The 22,118-nt window shown below is 37.8% G+C and overlaps 1 long non-coding RNA gene across 2 annotated transcripts; it reads left to right on the top strand.

Moving 5' to 3' along the window:
- The first annotated feature begins 233 nt into the window (after positions 1-233).
- On the top strand, positions 234-3,021 carry LOC136233234 (uncharacterized). 2 transcript variants are annotated; one of them, XR_010690736.1, is made up of 6 exons: positions 234-520; positions 655-711; positions 810-881; positions 1,914-2,049; positions 2,328-2,508; positions 2,604-3,021. It is a non-coding gene; the product is annotated as an uncharacterized lncRNA (long non-coding RNA). The 2 variants fall into 2 exon arrangements; XR_010690737.1 differs by having other exon boundaries at positions 2,146-2,508.
- The last annotated feature ends 19,097 nt before the right edge of the window (positions 3,022-22,118 follow it).

Below are 22,118 nucleotides of genomic sequence, written 5' to 3'. Positions count from 1 at the left end.
TGACGAGATATGAAATGTAGGCTCTTTATATATAAATAAAATTATAGACATCTATCTATAATCTATCTATCTATCTATAATAATAATATAATAAAATATACTAAATCTGTAGATTAAATGCTGATGTGGCAGTAATTTAGAGTTTCTATTCTTACGTGTCTCTTCCATAGATTTTAATATTTAATTTCTCTTTTATTTAATTTTCTTTTACTCTATCCCCTTAACCCGTTTCCTTTCCTAAAACTGCATTTTGACAGTTATTTCCACTATCCCTAATCCTTCTTTCTTCTTTGCAAGTGGGCACGTTGAGTTTCATTATTCCTGTCTATAACTCCCTGTTTTATCCCTGTTTCATCGATCTCCTTCATCAGTTCTCCCTCCATCTTTTCTTCTATCTTGGCTTGCGAAATCACAATACCCTTTTGCTACAGCGACAGATCCCCTTTCTTCAATGTGGGGTTACAACTGCATTTCTATTACTTTTTTCAATTTCTTTACTCTTTCTCTATTTTTGCACCAGGTTAGTGATTATTGATTCAAATGAGTTACTTTCTTTACCTTCAGACTCTTTAAATGTGACTTGCCATCAATTCTTGATGTTACAGTTCATTTTCATTGATTCAATTCTTCCAAATTTCAATATTGTAAATACAGGAACAACTATTGGAATATTGTCAAAAGATGGGGTTGTCTTGGTTGGTGAAAAAAAAGGTCACTTCTAAACTCCTTCAAACTTACCTATTTTCTGTTTTATCCTTTTCTTCCCTCATCCTCAATCGATTTCTAACGTGGTGATAATTTTCTCTCAGTTTGTTGTAGAGGGTGTTCGGTTTCAGGGCAATTCATCTTCTAGGCCACATTTATGTTTATGTTAATGATATGTAAGTTTTAAGAATTAACTTTCTATCCCCTTTAGTTTACAAAAGTTTTATGCGAATTTCATATTGTATCGTTGATAGCCTATTATCTTATTTGCACTTTTGCATCATAATAGTCCGATCGTATAACTGCTCGAGAAATTTATCATTTCTCTACTCTTTTACTTATCTAACTGATAAGTTATTGTGTATATTGAACCATATTGATGGAATTAAGCCTGTATTTTGCATATCATAATTGAGCAATTCTCACATTTTCTTTGGTTTACTTCTCTTATAGATTTGCCTAATTATTTCTACTTATCAAACCAACCAAATAAGTGTATATGAATCGCTAAAGTTACTTGATCTTATTATTTGTTTCATATCATTCTGCTTTTTTCATATGCATCTCTACCAGTGATGATGTTTTTTGTTTTTCTAAAAACAAATTAAAACGATTTGATTTGGTGGCTGTTTAAGCCAAGAATTGGAATTATCTAACTTTTTAGAGCTGCTTTCAACTTTGTGCTTTTGGTTTGCGTTTCTTGGAACTGCTATCAACTCTCTGTGATTTAGCTTTCAACTTTGTGCTTTTGGTTTGCGTTTCTTGGAACTCCTATCAACTCTCTGTGATTTAGATATGTATTTCACTACAAGAGAGGGATGTATGACATTGCAAGGATATCTTAGCTATTAAATAAAAATAGTGAATCTATGCTTATGGATTCATAGTGAAATTTTCACTGTTCATAAAGCTACATGTTTCCTTTTTATATGGAAAAGAATATTTTTAACCTCCATATCTAACAAATTTTGTTAATTAGCTTGGTAAAAAGTGGACTCAACAATTTTGAATCTTATAATTGTAGGCAATTCAGTTTGTCCATAGTGTATAAATGGAGGGGATTTAGTAGTGTTTTTTCCCTTCTTAATTATCATATTAAATTTTCATATCCATACTATAGTGGAGTCAATGAATTTGCTTTCATGATACCAGTAACTGTAGATTTGAGCATGCAGACCCTAACAACAAACTCATGTAACATTTTATAGCATGCTACGATGCTTTTTACGGGGATAGATGCAGATATTATTGGAGAGAAACACAAATACTGTTCATCCCTTGCTGCTCTTCCTATTGAAGTTGTATTAGGTGCTGGTCAACGGGCCAGAGAAGATACCTCATCAGGTGAGGTATCATTTGGTTGCATGCTCTTTTTGCTTTGCTCCCATTTTAATATTTATATTAGCTATGTTGTGTCTCTCATTATTTTCTTTACTACAGTAAGGGTATGCAAGTAACTCAAAATGTTGTTCATCATTTGGGTTTGCTGCGAAGAGCTACTTCTAGATCCAAGACAAGGATAATAACTTAATTTCTAACCCAAACCCCACAAAATAGTATTTCAAATCTTGCACGACAGTAATTGATTTTTTATATATAAAGTATGTAAATCTGATTAATAGGTTTGAGGTCAATCAAACAACTTTTGGTGGCCCCTCTTCCAATTGATTTAGAGATGGATGGTGATCATGAAGAGGTGGAGAAGAGGAGCTGAGTTTTCCTAAAGCAATTTTAACTTCTTTAATAGCTAAGGCTTTCCATCTTGCTGATTTAGCCCTCTTTTCACGTCTTCGTCCAGGCAAGGTAAGATATAAGTTATGCTTTTCTTTGTTAATTTTGCCAATCAAGTTCTAAGTTAAGATATTGACGAGTCCTTCAAATGTTCTGCTTTTATGAAGGAAAATATTGATGATGCAGCTCGAGGTGTTGAGGCTCTTAATGGGAAGACAATTGATGAAAAAGAATGGTACTTTGGGAAAGCGCAGAAAAATCAGAGAGGGAGTCTGAAATAATTAGTGAAAGAATAATTATGCTAAATCAGGGATTCTTCTTGGATAGTGAATGAAGTGAAATAAGAATTCTTCTTTGGCCAATGATTATAATATTTATGATCATAACTTATAGAAGAGTTACAACAGAAGAAAAGTTAATATTAGAAAATTTGAAAATGCTCTCTTAGTATTTCCAGATTGAAGATATATAGTTTTTTTTTTCTGTTTGTTTGTATGGATATTATAAACTGGCTTTTTGAAGATTTTTTTTATTGATAGACTTCATCATTTGAATAATCTAAATTTTAGGAATTTTGGAGTTGAATCAACCTTACCTCATATTCTTTATCCAATGGATGAATTTTATAGCATGATTTAGTTACATGCAATACCTGCTGCAGGCGGCCCTCGCAAGTAGACGATCATGCAATATCTGCAGTGACTTTATGAGATTGTTGTAAGAAATGATGGAGCATACATAATATTCATACTGATTGTTTGATGGAAAACGTGTTCATTGATATTTTGGGCTTTTAAACTCTTTTATCATCATTCCTTTTTACTATTTTTAAATTAACTTACTTTTTAAATACTCTTTTTAAAAATTATTTGTGTTTGAATTATATATCTTAAAATAAAGTTTCAAATTTGATCATAAGGTTTTGGGATTTAATCATCGTTAATGTAGTTGGCATTTTCAAAAGTTAAAAGCAATTAAAAAAAAGCTAAAACATATAATTATATTTAAAATATAGTTTTCAATAAAATTTTAATAATATAAAATAAATTATTTATTATATTTAATTATATTACTTTAACGTAAAAATCGGATAATATTTATACATTTTTAATTTATATTTTCATTAATTTTTAAATAGACATATTAGCAGAGGGAGAGGAGAGGAAGGGATGTTCTTTGCATTGCACGAGCCTGAAGAGCTTTTAGTTATTTATTTGGTGCAAGCTGGTTTAGTTAATTATTTATGTTGGAGATTTTAATATTTAAATTTTTATATATTAATCTTTATTTTTGTAAAGTTGTTTAAAAAAATCCTAAATTTTACATAATTAACTGTGAAACATATCTCGAAATATCCTCATGTATTCCCCATGTATCCACTGCATATTCTATAATGAAAAAAATAAAAAAAGATACTTGAAAATATATTCATTAAAGTTTAATATTTATATATTCATTAAAGTTTTAATCTATAAATTTGTTGACATTTATCTAATGGTGAGGAAACCAAAAAAAAAAAAAACCGTGCAAAACACGGGTCTAAAACTAGTATATATATATACACACACAATATCCTCTCCCTTTTGATGTATAAATACCTTATAATTGAAAATGATACAGATTGAAAGCGATAAATGAAGGTTTTAATCGTAAACCAACAAAGAGTTTCTTCTCTAGCTAAACTAGAAGGAGTGAATCCCAATAACAAGGTATAAACCTCGGTTCTCAAAGAGAATAATGTTTGATTGATAAAAGTTGTTACATCCTTAAAAAATGAGGGTTTAAATACCTCTTACTAATGATAATAAAAGACAAGGACTCCCCCTACTAGGGTTCCGATAAGGCTATCCATAAAATGGTAAAATGGGTGATACGCCCCGACAATCAGTACAATGGTACAGGTACGGATTGTCAGGGTTGTTGGTGAATTACTTCGGGAGGAAGTAAACCTTAGAGATCCGCCCAAGGTAGATGTTGATACGCCTTCTGGCGTACTCCTAGATCCGCCCCGCTTGTATGTCCTAGGGATCCGCCCTCCTAGGTACAACCTCCGTGGGTCTGATGTTTAAGGATCCGCCAAAGCGCGCGTGATCTGTGATCCCAGTTAGGATGTCCGCATCATTCTCTCCTTCTTTAAAAGACCTCGGCACTGGTCCGCCCTAGTTGAACTCCAAAGTACCATCCGGCTTCCAGGGGCTAAGGTCACGGATGTTGCATGCTGGTGTGATTTTACCAAGCCAATTCGGCAGTGCTATATGATAGGCATTGGCATTAACCTTCTTAATGATCTTATATGGCCCGTATTTCCTAGGCCGAAGCTTGCTACTTGGGGCGTTGGCGAGTCTCTCTTTGCCCAGATATACCATAACCTCGTCCCCAACTTCAAACTGTAGGTCCCTGCGGTGCTCATCTGCCTTAGCCTTTAATTTCTGGTTTCTCTCCTCTTGGTGCATCTATACGTAATCCTTGGCCAGTTGGTTGGCAGTCACGTTTCCTTTAGGAAGATGGGCTATATCAAGGACGTGATTCGGGGTCTTTGTGTATACCACCTCAAATGGGGATCTCTGATAGGGGTCAAAAACCCCTATCTTTGGGTACGGTTTTAGGACGGTTTTTAGAGTTATTTGGTTAATAAGCGAGCAATTCTCGCATTTAAATGCTTTTGTGTGAGTTAGTTAGAAATTGGAAACGTTCTATTTACTTTTCGTCGTTTAGGCTCGTTTTGTGATCAATTTAGGCAAACACGGCCGAAATAGCATGCATATTAGAATTCCGTTATCTTTTGAAGCTAATTGGTCCATCAAAAGTCGCACCAAACGAAGCGTTTGCTCAAAATAAGCGATTAACGGATCAATTTGGCTTTTGGACTAATGTTTTCTGGAGTTTTTATGCGTGTGCAGGTGTAAGTTCGGACGAAAAAGGGTATAGAAGTCACTCGGCACGGATCGAGCATGCTTCGGGCGAATTGAGCATCGGCGCGCAGCCCGGGCGCTGCTCGGCGAGCAGCCCAGGCACTGCCCCAGGCACTGCCCAGGCACCGCCCAGGCACTGCCCAGGCACCGCCCAGGCACCGCCCAGGCACTGCCCAGGCACTGCCCAGACACTGTGCCTGCTCACCGAGCAGGCCCCTGGAGGCCTGCTCGCCGAGCAGGAGCCTGCTCGGCGAGCAGGCCGCCAGGCGCCTGCTCGGCGAGCAGGAGCCTGCTCGCCGAGCAGGCCACCAGGCGCCTGCTCGGCGAGCGGGGGCTGCTCGTCGCAATCCTGCTCGGCGAGCAGCCTTTGCTGCTCGGCGAGCAGACCTGCGGGAATTGGTCAAAAAGACCAATTCCGCCCCCACGAAGCCACGTTCGGCCCCACATCTTCCTACACCAACAAGGACACGAAATTAGGTCAAAACGAGACCCGAAACGCGGCTATAAATAGGAATTTCCAATTGTAAATTAGATATCTTTCGTTTTTGTAAATTATTTAAGCTTTCCCCTTGTAATTCCTCTCCATCTTCTCCATCTTCCTCAAACTCCATTGAAGCTCCTTCAAAGCTTTCTACCGAGGAATTATCAAGGTCCGTCCTTAAGATCAAGTCGCCGGCTGCAGAGTAAACAGGTTCCCTGAAAGGGATTTTTGTATCTTCTTTCATCTTTCTATGTTTGTACTCTTTGATACAGTTGCCGAACTTGTCTTATTGTATCTTGTGACAATCATCTCGCCTTTAATAATAATTTAGCTCTTGTTTTGTTCTATGTTTATTGTCTAATTCTTGTCTTACGCTTTATTCAATTGGTTTAGCTCATTCAAAAGCCTCAAAATCTAGTAGGCACATATTGCGAGCTGAATCTGACCTAGTCAGAGCCTAGGAGATTGACGACCTCTTAGTTGATTAAGCGCCAATTTATTGAGCCTTAGACCTAGTTTCGGCCTTAGGGAATCACGCGCTAGGAACCTCAGGAGGGTAAGTAGGGTTAATCGCCTTGAATACAAGTGACTTGGATTAGGTTTTACTCAATAGACTTGATAATCTATCTTAATTATTATCGATCATTCCATGTTCCTTCGAATAGTTTCATTAATGAAAGATCAATTAGGGGTAGAGTAATTTAGTTAGGCTTAGAATAACTTAGCTAGAATTAGATAACTTAGTTAGAATTAGATAATTTAGCTAGGATTAGCACAATTCAACCTAGGAGTAGATTAATTTAACAAAACCAAACTCAAAACCCCCTAAGCCTAGATAACATCCGAGACTTAGTAGCTTGATACTTGCAGAAATAAATCCTGTGGACGATAACCTGGACTTAAACCAGAAATTTATTACTTGATAACGACGGGGTACACTTATCCCTTAGTGAGGTTTCGCGAGAAGCCGCATCAAGTTTTTGGCGCCGTTGCCGGGGATTTATTTCTTCTGCAATATCGAACCAAAGGTCGACTTGTTAGTTTAGGCATTCTTTTGTAAATATCCTTTGTTTATATCGTTTATATCTGCTTATGTATAATTCTTTATAACTTTTGTAGTTGTTCATATCTTTTGTATTCTGTCCATAACTATATACTTTTTACTTATCAACTTTTGTGCTAGAATTTCACTTTTTCTCAGCGTTCTCTGATCAATGAATTGGCAAGAAAGAGTCGAGTGGCAAGCTCAAAAGTTTACTATCCCATCAAGACGATACATTCATGCCCTGGAGAATGAGGCTCCCAATCCCTCCATGGCCGAGTTAAATAAGAAAATGGATATCTTGATGGCGAAATTGAGCCTCAACACCAATGAGAGTGTAAGTTTTGTGGGTAATCACCAAAGGTACAATTCTAACCCCAATTCTTATATCTTTTATGATAATAATTGGAGGAGACCTCAACACTCAAATCTGTCCTACGGGAATCCTAACATGTTGAGGCCTCCAAATAGGTTTGTTAATGAGCACAGGGAAAACGAATTGGGAATGTTCCCTTACGAACAAGCAAGCCAAGTTCCTCCACAACCCTCTAGCTCACGAGATGAGGTGCTGTCCCTTTTGAAAGGAATATCAGCCCGACTTACAATCAACGAGGAGGTTTGCAAGGACTTGAGCAACCAATTGGCTCAAATAAACCATGAGATGCAAGAGCAATCCCGAGATGCTTTCCCAGGCATAAAGGAAAACATAGAAATCCCAAAAAGGGAATCAGCTCAAGCCATCTCCTTGAGGAATCACAAAAAGGTAGAACCAAGTCCACTATCACATGCATCACTCGAGGTAAGTGAGGAATCGGAAGCGGTAAGCAACCCCGGTTCAAAATCTGAATTTCTAAATCATGTGATAGAGATAAAAGATCAAATCAAAACTTGTGTATCTCAACTACCTCTTCCTCAAAAATTAGAAAAGTTTAGGTTTGCTTCATGCTCGAAAGTTTTCATTCTCTTCGACCTACCAAGAGAATCCAAAAGGGAGCAAACCAAACTTTTTCATAATATGTTCAAATTCGACCTCCTACTTTCATTAAACTTATTAAAGGATCTTAATCCGTTTTGTAGGTACGGGTTATTTGTTAAGGAGTTCGAGTTCCTAACCCGAGTAGAAGCATACACTTAGGCGGGAATTCTATGTCGAGCTCACCGACTATAACGTAGCGCTTCTTGGGAGGCAACCCAAGTTTTAATAAAACTTTTCAGGTTTGTTTTATTTAGATTATACATTGATCTTTTAGTTTAGTCTTTTTAGTTTTCTTTTACGTTTTTTTTAAAGTGTTCGTTTAAAAAAATAAAAAAAAATAATAAGAAAAAAAAAATAAATAAATAATTAAATAAATAAATATTTTTTTTTAGTTGTTTAGTTTTATTTTATTTTATTTTATTTTTATTTTTATTTTTTTATTTTTTTTATTTTTTTTTATTTTAAAGTTTTCAGGTTCAAAATAAAATAAAAAAAAAAAAAATTGGCCCCAGGAGGCCCAGCTCGCCGAGCTGGCCACTGCCGCCCAGCTCGGCGAGCAGGGCACTGCCGCCCAGCTCGGCGAGCAGGGCCCTGCTCGCCGCGCGCTGGGCATGGCGCCCAGCCTGCCGCTGGCCGCTGGGCACTGCTGCCTAGCGGCGGTGCTCGGCCGCGATTAAGGAATTTTTTTCGAGATTTTTTTTTAAAAATCCCGAACGAAGCTGAAATTAAAAAAAAAAAATTTTGCCACCGCAAATCGTCAAGCTTTTGCGATTGCGATAAAATCCGTAAGTTTTCTTCTCCACCCTAACTTTTTACACTCGTACTTCATGATTTATGATGCAATGTTGGAACTTATTGCATAATTTTAGTGTGAGGAGGAGGGGTAGACAAACTTACAAAAATTGTATAAATTTTTAATTTTTGTTGCGTCGTGTCTAGTTTAGGTTTACGTTTTGGTGTTTTATTTATATTTTTGCATGATTAGGACCTAAAACCGTGAACCTCCTTCGAATCTAAACTTCGTTATTTATCTTTGAGGGCTGAGAACCGAATCTAAAATTGCATGACAACTAGTTTAGGCGTAGGACACAACTCTTGTATCTGTAAAAGCATGAGCTACAGTTTGCATTTAGACCATACTTTTGAAGAAATGCTAAAATCATTACTTAGGTAGATAACTTAAGAATTGAAGGCATGTGATATTAAACTTGAGTTTGGGGAAAACTAGTAAACACAAAATTGAAACCCAAAGAATTGCGAGCTGAATTTGAGCCTAAGAGCGAACATCAAAAAGCTCTTTTTCTTGACATTTTTGTGTGAATGCTTTGACTTGTGGAAGATTACAGATTTTGCACCTAATACTGTGTTGAACCTACATGCAATGATTTGAGATGATAAACGATGAATCAGCCTCATTAGAATTAACCCTTTTCTTTACCTTATTTTTTTTCTTTTTCATCCACTCTAGGAAGCCCCTTTGAGCTGACATTTTTGTAATTTGTAGATTTTTCTTTCGTTCTTACCCGTTTTTGCGAACCACAACTTGGTTCGCTACTTAACCGTCGTTTTTGCAAAGCTCGAACTGAGCATTTGTTTTCTTCTAGCGCTTTATCTTTGTTTATGGCATTACAGTAGCAAGCCAAAAGGCTAAGAAGTGAATGAGCATCACTATCCCAAAAAGAAAAAAAAGGGAAGGAAAAACAGAAAAGAAAAAAAAAAAGGGGAGAAAAGAAAAGAAAAGTGACGAACAAAAGGGAAGAACTTCATTCCCCAGTTCCTGAAAATGAAAACGTCTCAAAAAGAAATCCAAAATAAGGGATGAATAAAAAGCTCAGTCACTTCATATTTGCTAAAGCCATTTAAACTCTGTTTTTATAACGCTAGAACGTTTTAACCCTTGTTGTACCTTTAACCCTCTAACCACATTACAACCCCAATTAGAGGCTGTTTTTGATATCATCGGAGTCATATAGCATAGTAGAGGAACTCGGATGAACGTGCAAAATCAACGTAGTCCTAAGCAAGAATATAAGCCGAGAGTAAACACCTTAGCCACCAAAAATTATGTGAATGAGTGAACTACCTATGGTGAGGTGTTTTACTTAGCGATCCCCTCAAGCTCGTTTAATTGAACATGTGTCCCTTTACTTAAAACTATGACCTATTGTAATTGAAATGCGGCTTTTGGATATCGTGTCTCTACTTTGTATTTCCGAATGCATGTAATTACAGATGCTCGAAATTGTGTCAAGCACCTAGTCAAACTGGGAAGTTTTCTAGCTTGCTTGTAATGGCGGGTTTAGTTTTTTTAGTTTACTTGGGGACAAGTAAAGTTTTAAGTGCGAGGAGGTTTGATAGGGGTCAAAAACCCCTATCTTTGGGTACGGTTTTAGGACGGTTTTTAGAGTTATTTGGTTAATAAGCGAGCAATTCTCGCATTTAAATGCTTTTGTGTGAGTTAGTTAGAAATTGGAAACGTTCTATTTACTTTTCGTCATTTAGGCTCGTTTTGTGATCAATTTAGGCAAACACGGCCGAAATAGCATGCATATTAGAATTCCGTTATCTTTTGAAGCTAATTGGTCCGTCAAAAGTCGCACCAAACGAAGCGTTTGCTCAAAATAAGCGATTGACGGATCAATTTGACTTTTGGACTAATGTTTTCTGGAGTTTTTATGCGTGTGCAGGTGTAAGTTCGGACGAAAAAGGGTATAGAAGTCACTCGGCACGGATCGAGCATGCTTCGGGCGAATTGAGCATCGGCGCGCAGCCCGGGCGCTGCTCGGCGAGCAGCCCAGGCACTGCCCAGGCACCGCCCAGGCACCGCCCAGGCATCGCCCAGGCACTGCCCAGGCACTGTGCCTGCTCGGCGAGCAGGCCACCAGGCGCCTGCTCGGCGAGCAGGGGCTGCTCGTCGCAATCCTGCTCGGCGAGCAGCCTTTGCTGCTCGGCGAGCAGACCTGCGGGAATTGGTCAAAAAGACCAATTCCGCCCCCACGAAGCCACGTTCGGCCCCACATCTTCCTACACCAACAAGGGCACGAAATTAGGTCAAAACGAGACCCGAGACGCGGCTATAAATAGGAATTTCCAATTGTAAATTAGATATCTTTCGTTTTTGTAAATTATTTAAGCTTTCCCCTTGTAATTCCTCTCCATCTTCTCCATCTTCCTCAAACTCCATTGAAGCTCCTTCAAAGCTTTCTACCGAGGAATTATCAAGGTCCGCCTTAGGATCAAGTCGCCGGCTGCAGAGTAGACAGGTTCCCTGAAAGGGATTTTTGTATCTTCTTTCATCTTTCTATGTTTGTACTCTTTGATACAGTTGCCGAACTTGTCTTATTGTATCTTGTGACAATCATCTCGCCTTTAATAATAATTTAGCTCTTGTTTTGTTCTATGTTTATTGTCTAATTCTTGTCTTACGCTTTATTCAATTGGTTTAGCTCATTCAAAAGCCCCAAAATCTAGTAGGCACATATTGCGAGCTGAATCTGACCTAGTCAGAGCCTAGGAGATTGACGACCTCTTAGTTGATTAAGCGCCAATTTACTGAGCCTTAGACCTAGTTTCGGCCTTAGGGAATCACGCGCTAGGAACCTCAGGAGGGTAAGTAGGGTTAATCGCCTTGAATACAAGTGACTTGGATTAGGTTTTACTCAATAGACTTGATAATCTATCTTAATTATTATCGATCATTCCATGTTCCCTCGAATAGTTTCATTAATGAAAGATCAATTAGGGGTAGAGTAATTTAGTTAGGCTTAGAATAACTTAGCTAGAATTAGATAACTTAGTTAGAATTAGATAATTTAGCTAGGATTAGCACAATTCAACCTAGGAGTAGATTAATTTAACAAAACCAAACTCAAAACCCCCTAAGCCTAGATAACATCCGAGACTTAGTAGCTTGATACTTGCAGAAATAAATCCTGTGGACGATAACCTGGACTTAAACCAGAAATTTATTACTTGATAACAACGGGGTACACTTATCCCTTAGTGAGGTTTCGCGAGAAGCCGCATCAATCTCCCGGTTCCCGAATGTACAGAGCCATTGTAGGCGAACTCAGCTTGGGCTAAAACCATATCCCACATCCTGGGCTTATCCTTACATTTGCTGCGCAGTAAGTTTCCCAAAGTTCTATTGACCACTTCTGTCTGTCCGTCTGTTTGAGGGTGGGCGGTGGTACTAAACTTCAAAGACGTATCAAACAGAGCCCACAATGTCCACCAGAAGTGACTGAGGAACTTCGTATCACGATCCGAGACAATGCTCTTAGGCACTCCATGTAGCCTCACAATCTCTTTGAAAAATAGCTTAGCAGTCGATGAGGCATCATTAGTCTTGCGACATGGTATGAAGTGAGCCATCTTTGAAAACCGATCAACCACGACAAAGATGGAATCCATGCCCCTCTGAGTTCTGGGTAACCCTAGGACGAAGTCCATGGACAGATCCTCCCATATGGTCTCTGGCACAGGCAAAGGTAATTGCAATCTAGTATTTGTAGTGCGTCCCTTGGCGGTCTGGCAAATATAGCATCGTTCGACTAAGTAGGCAACATCTCTCCTCATCTTAGGCCAGAAATAACGAGAACTCACTACTTTATATGTCTTGTCTCGCCCAAAATGTCCTCCAAGGGATCCGCCATGTAGATCACGGATAACCTTCTCGCGGATGGAAGTGCAGGGTAAGCAGAGTTGGTACACCCCATCCATCAGGTGATACACCCCATCCCCATGGAAGTGCAGGGTAAACAGATACTCATCCATCAGGTGATACACCCCATCCCCATGCTGGTGCTGACACTTTTCCTAGATACTGCCAAAATCAGGATCCGCCAAGTATTCTCCTCGGATGTGTTCAAAACAATCAGTCTCCAGGTTTACTGTCTTGATTAGTGACACCCTTCGACTCAAGGCGTCCACCACCTTGTTCTGTTTTCCAGCCTTATGGATAAGCTTATAGGGGAACTTATCTATGAAGGCGGACCACCGGGCATGCATGGAGCTTCGAAGTTGCTTCTGACTTCCCAGGTACTTGAGAGCTTGATGGTCAGTGTAGAGGATGAATTCTTTTCCCACCAAGTAATGCTCCCACACTTTCAACGCCCTTACTACAACATAAAATTCTTGATCATACGTTGCCCACTTTTCCCATGCTTCACAGAGCTTCTCACTAAAATATGCAATGAGCCTCTTTTCTTGCATCAAGACACCACCAATCCCAACTCCACTGGCATCACACTCAACTTCGAACAGTTTCTCAAAATTGGGATACGCCAGCACTGGCGCTGTACTCAGCTTTTCCTTGATCAGGGCGAAGCTCTTCTCTTGGGCATCCGCCCACTCGAACCCCCTTCCATTCTTCAAACATTCCATCAACGGGGCCACTATGGAACTGAAGTTCTTGATGAATCGGCGATAAAACGTTGCTAACCCATGAAAACTCCTGATATCCCCCACATTCCTCGAAGTAGGCCATTCTCGGATGGCTCTTACCTTCTCCCCATCAACTTGGACCCCCTCTCCACTAACCACGAACCCAAGGAAAACCAGACTTTCCATGACGAAGTCACACTTCTTAGTGTTGGCGTATAACTGGTGTTTCCTTAATAGGTCAAACACTATCCGTAAGTGCTCCACATGCTCCACCAAGGTCTCGCTATGAATCAGGATGTCATCAAAATACACAACTACAAATTTTCCAATCACCGGGCGAAGTACCTGATTCATCAGCCTCATGAAAGTACTAGGGGCGTTAGTCATCCCAAATGGCATAACTAACCACTCATACAATCCATCTCTGGTTTTGAAGGCGGTTTTCCACTCATCCCCAGATCGAATTCGTATCTGATGATAACCGCTCCTGAGGTCAATCTTGGAGAAAACTCGGGATCCGCCAAGCTGGTCTAGCATATCATCCAGCCTTGGAATAGGGAACTTATACTTAATAGTGATCTTGTTGATAGCCCTGCTGTCCACACACATCCGCCAAGATCCATCCTTCTTGGGCGTAAGTAGGGCTGGGACGGCGCATAGGCTCATACTTTCTCTAACGTATCCCATCTCAATGAGCTCTTCCACTTTCTGCCTCATGATGTCACTTTCCTTTGGACTCATTCGATAGTGGGGAAGGCTTGGCAAACTAGCCCCGGGCACAAGATCAATATGATGCTGGATGTCCCTCAAAGGTGGTAACCCACTCGGCAGTTCGTTAAGGAATAGATCTTGATATTCGCCAAGTAGGCGGGTCACTTCATTCGGCATCTCCTTTTCGCCTCTTTGGGCAGACTCATGATTCGCCTTAACCATTACCACATACACCATTTGGCTCTCTTCACATTCGTTGACAAACGATTTGTGTGTAGGACAGACTACCAAGGTAGACTTCTCATCGGCCTTTGGCTCTCTCATCATTGGCGTAAGGACGAACTTCACCCCATTCTTCACAAATCTGTAAGTGTTCTCTCTTCCTGCATGGATGGCATCGTTATCAAACTGCCAGGGTCGGCCCAATAATAGGTGGCAGGCATCCATATCGACCACATCACAACAGACTTCATCATTGTAATCACCAATCACAATAGGTACCCTGCATCTCTGGGTCACCCTAAGCTCACCCACGTTTTTTATCCATCCCACTCTATAGGGGTCGGGATGCGCCTCCGCCAACAACCCGAACTTCTGAACGGCGCTGCTGCTCACAATGTTCTCTTGGCTCCCACTATCTATTATCATATTGCATCGCCCACCTTTCATAAGATAGCGGGTCCTGAATAGGCGGTGCCTCTGATCTCCCTCTACCCGGCTGGAGACTAACAAACGTCGTACCACATGAATGGCGTATCTCTCTTCATCCGCCTCATCATCATCTTCTCCTAAGGGTTCGAAAAATACTTCATCCCCTTCGTCATAGTCATCCTCATACCTCTCCAACATGTTGGCGCTCTTCCTCCTAGGACATTCGTTGGATCTATGGCCTGGCTCATTGCACCGAAAACATTTGAAAGGTGCTGGCCTCGCATACGGATTGTTGCTCTTAGGTGGTATAGGTGCTTCCTTGTATGGCCTAGTATCTCCAACAGATCCCCTTCCCACACTGTTAACCTTGGCCCCACCGGCACTCGCCACCTGCTTGCCTTTGTCATACGACCTCACGTTATCTCTTCCTCCAGGCGTATACTCAGTAGTGGCGGATCTCCTGGATCTTCCGGTTAGTTGAGATTCAGCCTTGAGGGCTAAATTCCTGGCATCTTGTACCCGAACCACCATCTGTGTGCCAATACGATCCTGGATGTTGTATCTCAACCCTTCTAGATACCTAGAGGTCTTTTGGCTTTCAGTTTCAGACAAGTTGGCTCTCGCCGAAAGCCTCAAGAACTCTGAAGTATACTCATGGACACTTCGGGTCCCTTGAGAGCATCCCCTGTAGGAGCTGTAAATATACTGCTGATAATCCGGCGGTAAGAACCGTTCCCTCAACATCGCCTTCATCCGTAGCCAAGATCTAATCGGATCTCTTCCCCCTCTTCTTCTTTCTTCCCTCATCTGATCCCACCAAACTGATGCACGACCCTTCAGGCGATATGCCACCAGCCTCACCTTCCTCTCATCAGGAATCCCAGCATACTCAAAGAAACGTTCCACTTCCGATAATCAGTCTAAGAATCCCTCTATATCCAGTTCGCCTCCAAAAGATGGTATGTCTATTTTTAGCTTAAAGGCATAATCTCTATCAAAGTTTCCTAGACCTGGATATACTCTAGCAACCTCCACACGTCGGTTGTCAACAGGCCCAACATCCCTCATAGTTCTAACGATATCATCATTCCCGATACCCTCAAAGTCATCACTATCACTATCAGCGTTATGCACAAGGACAAAGTTGGGTCTTCTTACCTCAGGATCCCTAGGATCCATTTGTGGAAGTTGTTGTTCAGGAGCTCCTTCCTTTCTCTGGGTTGATCCTCCCGCGTTTGGTCGGATTAGAGCCCGAACCTCTAGTTTGAAGTTTTCGAGGCAGGTAGCCAGCGCTAGGAACCGTTGGTCGGTTTGCCTCTGCCGCTCATGGCTGGCCTGGATCTGCTCCGCGAGGTGCTCCCTCAGCTCCTCATACCTCCGGTCACTGGTTTCCATGGAATCTTGCGGTTGTCGGGGTTGAACCATTGCCAAAAGAAGTTTCGGGTTAGGAAACGATCGGCTCTGATACCAACTGATACAGATTGAAAGCGATAAATGAAGGTTTTAATCGTAAACCAACAAAGAGTTTCTTCTCTAGCTAAACTAGAAGGAGTGAATCCCAATAACAAGGTATAAACCTCGGTTCTCAAAGAGAATAATGTTTGATTGATAAAAGTTGTTACATCCTTACAAAATGAGGGTTTAAATACCTCTTACTAATGATAATAAAAGACAAGGACTACCCCTACTAGGGTTCCGATAAGGCTATCCATAAAAGGGTAAAATGGGTGATACGCCCCGACAATCAGTACAAGTACAGGTACAGATTGTCAGGGTTGTTGGTGAATTACTTCGGGAGGAAGTAAACCTTAGAGATCCGCCCAGGGTAGATGTTGATACACCTTCTGGCGTACTCCTAGATCCGCCCCGCTTGTATGTCCTGGGGATCCGCCTTCCTAGGTACAACCTCCGTGGGTCTGATGTTTAAGGATCCGCCAAAGCGCACATGATCGGTGATCCCAGTTAGGATGTCCGTATCAGAAAACAGATGAAAAAAATATATATTGATGTAAAACTAAAAATTTAATATTTATCTAAGAATTGCTCCAGCCTTTTGAGATGCAAAAACACTAATTAAATTTTTATATTCAATATCATTGAATGTCTCATTTTCAATAGATAATAAAGCTAATTTATTTAATATTTTTTAAGTCATAGTAGAATGTAAGTAGTTTTTAATCAATTTTAATTTTTAAAAGCTTCTTTATGAAATTGTAACTATTACATGAATTGTGAGCAAAATTCGATAAATAATAAAAGAGTTCGAAAAGAAGTTTATTCTTTTAATAAAAGATAGTATTTTTACCTTCAATACTTTTAACTCTAAAAATAAATCATGACCATCAATATCAAAGTGTCCAATATGCTCTAATAAATCACTATTTTTTCTCCAACTCATTGTCATTTATGGATTTTATTTTTCTAAAGTAAATAAATATCCAATTTTTTTTTATCATAATAAGAAAATTGTTCAAATGTTAGTATTATTTATTGATCAACTATATAAAAAAAAAAAAAAAAATATCAATCCCAAAACATTCATCAAATGTTTCACTACTTCATTATTTCTGTTTTCATCAAATGTATTTTTTTAGTATTTGTAACCTATATTCTATAAATTTAAGTTTCATGATGGACCCTAATCTCGTATATTCTTTTTCAAATTCTATTTATAACCTATTAGACTAAAAGTATATATGAGGCCTCATGTTTTTTTGAGCCCTAGGCGATGACCTTGACTGCCTTAAAGGTAAATCGGCCCTGAATATACATTATGTATTATCAAAGCGTAGACAGGGGGGCCGGGTCCCTTCGACCGTCGGAACCACCTTGACCCCGGGTAGTTTCGGTCCCCCCTGTCTGGATCTTTTTTTATCGAATATTGAATTAGCTCCCCAAAATGGTCCATTATGTGGAAGGCTTGTCCAAAATTCAAAATTTCTAATTTTTGTTAGGCATGTTAGGCTTCTCTAAATCCAAATTTCTAATTTTTTTTTTGCCTCTTAGACCTCTATAAATCCAAATTTCTAATTTTTTTTTTGTCTGTTATGGCTTTTTAAATCTAAATTTCTAAATGTTTTTTGGCTTGTTTGGCCTCCCTAAATCCAAATTTCTAATTTTTTTTGGCATGTTAGGCCTCCTTCAATCCAAATTATTAAAAAAATATTTAGATTTAAAAAATATTTAGCCCTGCTAGGCCATGTGAAATCAAAAAAATTTAATTTTTTTACCAGTTCAGCCCTCCCTAAATCCAATTTTTTTTTTACATATTAGGACTATTAAAGGATATCTAGCTTAATTTTGAAAAATTGCTTAACAAAAAAATTGGTTATTGACCATTCAGATTATAATACGCATATATACAAACAAATAAACAAGTTCGATTTAGCAATTTTTTTTTTGCGAACGCACGTGTAAAATCCCCCCGCCAGCCCACCCACAACCGAGTAATCCTATATTCGCCACTGTTTATTATTATATATTTAAAATCACCTTTATAATATGTAAATAGAATTAAGTAAGAGCGCAAGTATATTTCATTATCATTTAAAACTATTTTAACTTTATCAAACATTTATTTACAAGTCAATATTAAATAAAATGTACAAGTATATAATTTGAAATAATATTTTTAAGATAATACTTTTATTAATCTCTCAAGAAACTTGAGCAATGTAATATAAAAACATATTATAATAACCTCCACTTTTTTTTAGAACTTATAAAAATATATAAATTTATATAAAACTAATATGATCAAATTTAGGTAATTTGAGGAAATGTACTCAAATCATTATTAAAAAATATAATATGCATACTTGTCTGTAATTTAATTATTTTTTTATTATATCTTTCATTGTTATCGTAAAACGGTACAAGTCCATTTAAAATGTTTGTGTCTTCGGTAAAAAAAATGTATCAAGGTATCTGTTAACACCATTTTAGATAGGGTTAACTTAGTTTTATCTCTATTTTAATGTCTTTACATATATTTCCTCTAATTATTAGCGACTTATGTCCTATTCTAGTCTTGATTAGAGTTTTGAACTGTTGAGGTAGTTTCGGGCCTTAAACGAAGAAAATGGGAAAATTCAGTATTGTAACTCGGTGAGCTAGATTAGACACCTTGACGAGCTACAAAAGCTACTTGACGAGTAGCCCTTACTCAGAGTCGGCCAAGGATTCTATAGTCAAAGTCGCAGAACATGATAATCAATAGTAACTCGACGAGCAGGTAACAGGTAGCTCGGCAAGCTGCGATAAAGATGAGCAGTTGAACTCTATAGAACTCTACCGAGAAAGGCTCAGTTTATCCAACTTTCATATCTCTAATTCGATAATAAGAAGGCTAAAAGACCCACTAAAGGATTAGGGGACGTTCTAGGAAAAATAGGGGTCTATGATTTTTATAAATAAGAACTTTTTCATTGTAATCAAGAATGTTAGCTTAGTCGTCTTTATATTTTACATACTTTTATACTACTTTTAGTTGTTAATTAATTTTTATTTTAATTTAGTTTATAGTTTGGTTCCATTATTAGCTTAGTTAAGCAAGCTTTCACATTAGTTTGTTAATTCCCTTCTTGTTTCCAAGTAAAGTTTCTCTTCATCTACACTCTCTTCCATCCTAACTTTGAATTAATAATCTAAAATTTTTAAGCATGAGTTCATATATAGTCCATCTCATCATGCCTTTGTGCTTGTTGCTTATGATGTTGCATAGTGAGGAGATTGCAATTGATGATCTTATTGCAGCATAATGCTGAACTTGAATCTTATGATTGATATTTATCCTATTCGAATTAAAATTTCACCTAAATAACCAAAACAATATTACAAAATTCAGAAACAATATATTGTTATTAGCATATGTTTGACATTATCAATGACCTAAATTGTAGGATAAATATATATTATTATTTTTTAATTAACAAATTCTTATTGCAGCATAATGATGTTTGATATATTGGTTTTTGTACAATGGTTTGTATTTTTGCAGCATAAGCCTGAACCTGAAGCTATTGACCTTTTAATGGAGGTAATGTTGTAGTATTTATTTTATATTTTTATCTATTGAGGTTTTGCGTTAATTTCTTCACTTTCTTAAGCTTAGAGGTCTTTGACTTCTGGTGGAGGACCTTGATCTTTTGATTGATCATGTTGACAAGACAAATTTTAGGTGATATTCTGATGACGCATCTCTAGTCCAAAGCCGGGTCAGGAAGCAACTCATAGGGAGTGTCGGTTAGGTCACGCCCCGCATGGTATCATTGCTCCAAAGGGAGCAGGAGAACCATTCTTAGAGGACCGAGGCTAGGGAACCAACCTTGCAGAGCACCAGTTAGATCATGCCCCGCGTGGGATACTGTTCGAATGGGAGGAGAGGAACCACTCTTGGAGGACCGAGCTCAAGGGGCAACTCACACGGAGCATGGGTTAGATCACGCAGTACTGGGTTGTTAGAGGAGACTTCTTCGCCAAGTTCTGGTGGAATGGGCAAGAGCTGAACTTCATTAATTTACTATTTTGCCATTATGCATTATTTACCTCACTGCCATTTATTGTTTTAGTCCCTATCTTACCCCTAGAGTTACCTCTTAGCTTGTAACCCTAGTATGAGTCTTTGGGTCATTATCCTTTGTTTTAGAGAACAACTTATGATGAATGATGAATTTTCTAGCCTCCATTGTTGAGAGCTTTCTTATCTTTTTGGATTAACTCCTTTAAGCTTGGATTGTAAAGAAATCTCTTTCTGATTAAAGATTAAAATCCTCACGTCCATTACCGATACATATCATATTCTAATTCTTGATATTGTGTAGATGGTATATAAATATGAAGAATATTCAAATGCCTTTCAGATTAGGTTGTTCCTTGATAACATCCAGGCTGGACCATTATTGAAACTCTTAATTTTATTATATCACCTTCGAAGAGAGCCAGATACATCATCACTTATTAAATTTGATCTGAATTTCACTGTTTTTTAATGATATACTAGACTTGTAGCAGTGAATGATTGATTCAAATAACACTACCCTAAAAAATGTAATTATTTTTTTTTTTGTCTATTTTCTAACAACTAGTTTTTTTGGTGTTGTCAGTATGTGAGGCAAGTTTTTACAGTGGGTTATATAAGTTATCGTTTTTAATTTCTGGATCTAATTGTCAATATAAAGTAAATTATTGAGAAAGATGCAAAGAAGAAAACTACAAGTTTCTCCAATTAAACTACATAAAATTCATTTTTTATTTCCTTTATTTATTCATTTTCAGGTTCGATATTGTATATATTTCCTACAAAGTGTAACTGTCACGTTTGATTCTTGAAATTAATTAATCTTCAATCTCTTGTGTGTAGAGATGGCAACGACGTAATGTCAATCACAAACACTTACCCTAACGGATATACTGTATGCAGGGGAGTAGAAGAATGGTGTACAATGAGTTTTTCCGCACAGGGCCCCAAATTTAAGAGGGTTCAATTTTTTTATTATACAAATTAAAATAAATTATTGTTATTAATTATTATGTGAAAAATTAAGTAAATATTAAGATATCCAGAAAATTATCTCTTTAAGAGTCTTAAGGGTTCCAATTTATTATTATTATTATTATTATTATTATTATTATTATTATTATTATTATTATACAATATCTAATTTAATGATTTTTATTATATTTATTATGTTAAAAATTAAGTTAAAGCATTTTGGTGTTTCATTTTATAGAAACATTATTATTATATGAAAGTATTAATTTTTTTAATGAACAGGACCCAATTTTTTTTTCTTTTAGCATAGGGTCCCAAAAATTTTTAAGACGGCCCTGACTGTATGCATCTCATACTCGTCTCATTTAATTCGTGGGTACTCGCGGGTACCCTTACCCGTTAACAATCACTAAATAAAATAAAAAATATTACAATAACAAAGTAGAAATTTAATAAATCATTTATCTAAAAATTAAACAAATTGAACCTTAATTAATAAGAATAAAGTAGTTTAGTGGTATCACTCAATGGTTGAAAAACAAAGGGTAATTAATTTATTAGTCCCTATATTTTGACAAAACACACTGTTTAGTCCCTGTATTTTCAAAAACACATGGTAAGGTCCCTAACCTTTTTATCAATGAACTGTTTAGTCCTTCCGTCTGTTTGTTATATTTTTTTTTACCGTTTATGACTTCAGAAATGACTAAATTACCCTTTACTATTTACCTTCAAACTTTAGAAGAGAAAGTCTAATTTAAAAGAAGCTATTTGTATGGAGAACAAGAAAAAGAAAAGACCCAATGCATACGAATTTGAACGATTAAGAAGAAAATCAAGAAGAAGAACATTCAAAGTTGATTTCAGATGCATTACAGTTTAAAGGAAATGAAAAGAAGAACGCAAATCCAAATTGACTAACAAAATCTTCATGAGAGTCTAACGGCAGGGACTAAACAGTTCACCGAGAAAAATGTTAGGGACTAAACAGTTCATTGAGAAAAAAGTTAGGGACTTTATCATGTGTTTTT

This window comes from Euphorbia lathyris, chromosome 6 (genome assembly GCF_963576675.1).
Source record: "Euphorbia lathyris chromosome 6, ddEupLath1.1, whole genome shotgun sequence".
Classification (NCBI taxonomy): Eukaryota; Viridiplantae; Streptophyta; class Magnoliopsida; order Malpighiales; family Euphorbiaceae; genus Euphorbia; species Euphorbia lathyris.
The sequence above is the reverse complement of the archived record's forward strand: the minus strand, read 5'-3'. Positions and strand labels throughout refer to the sequence as shown.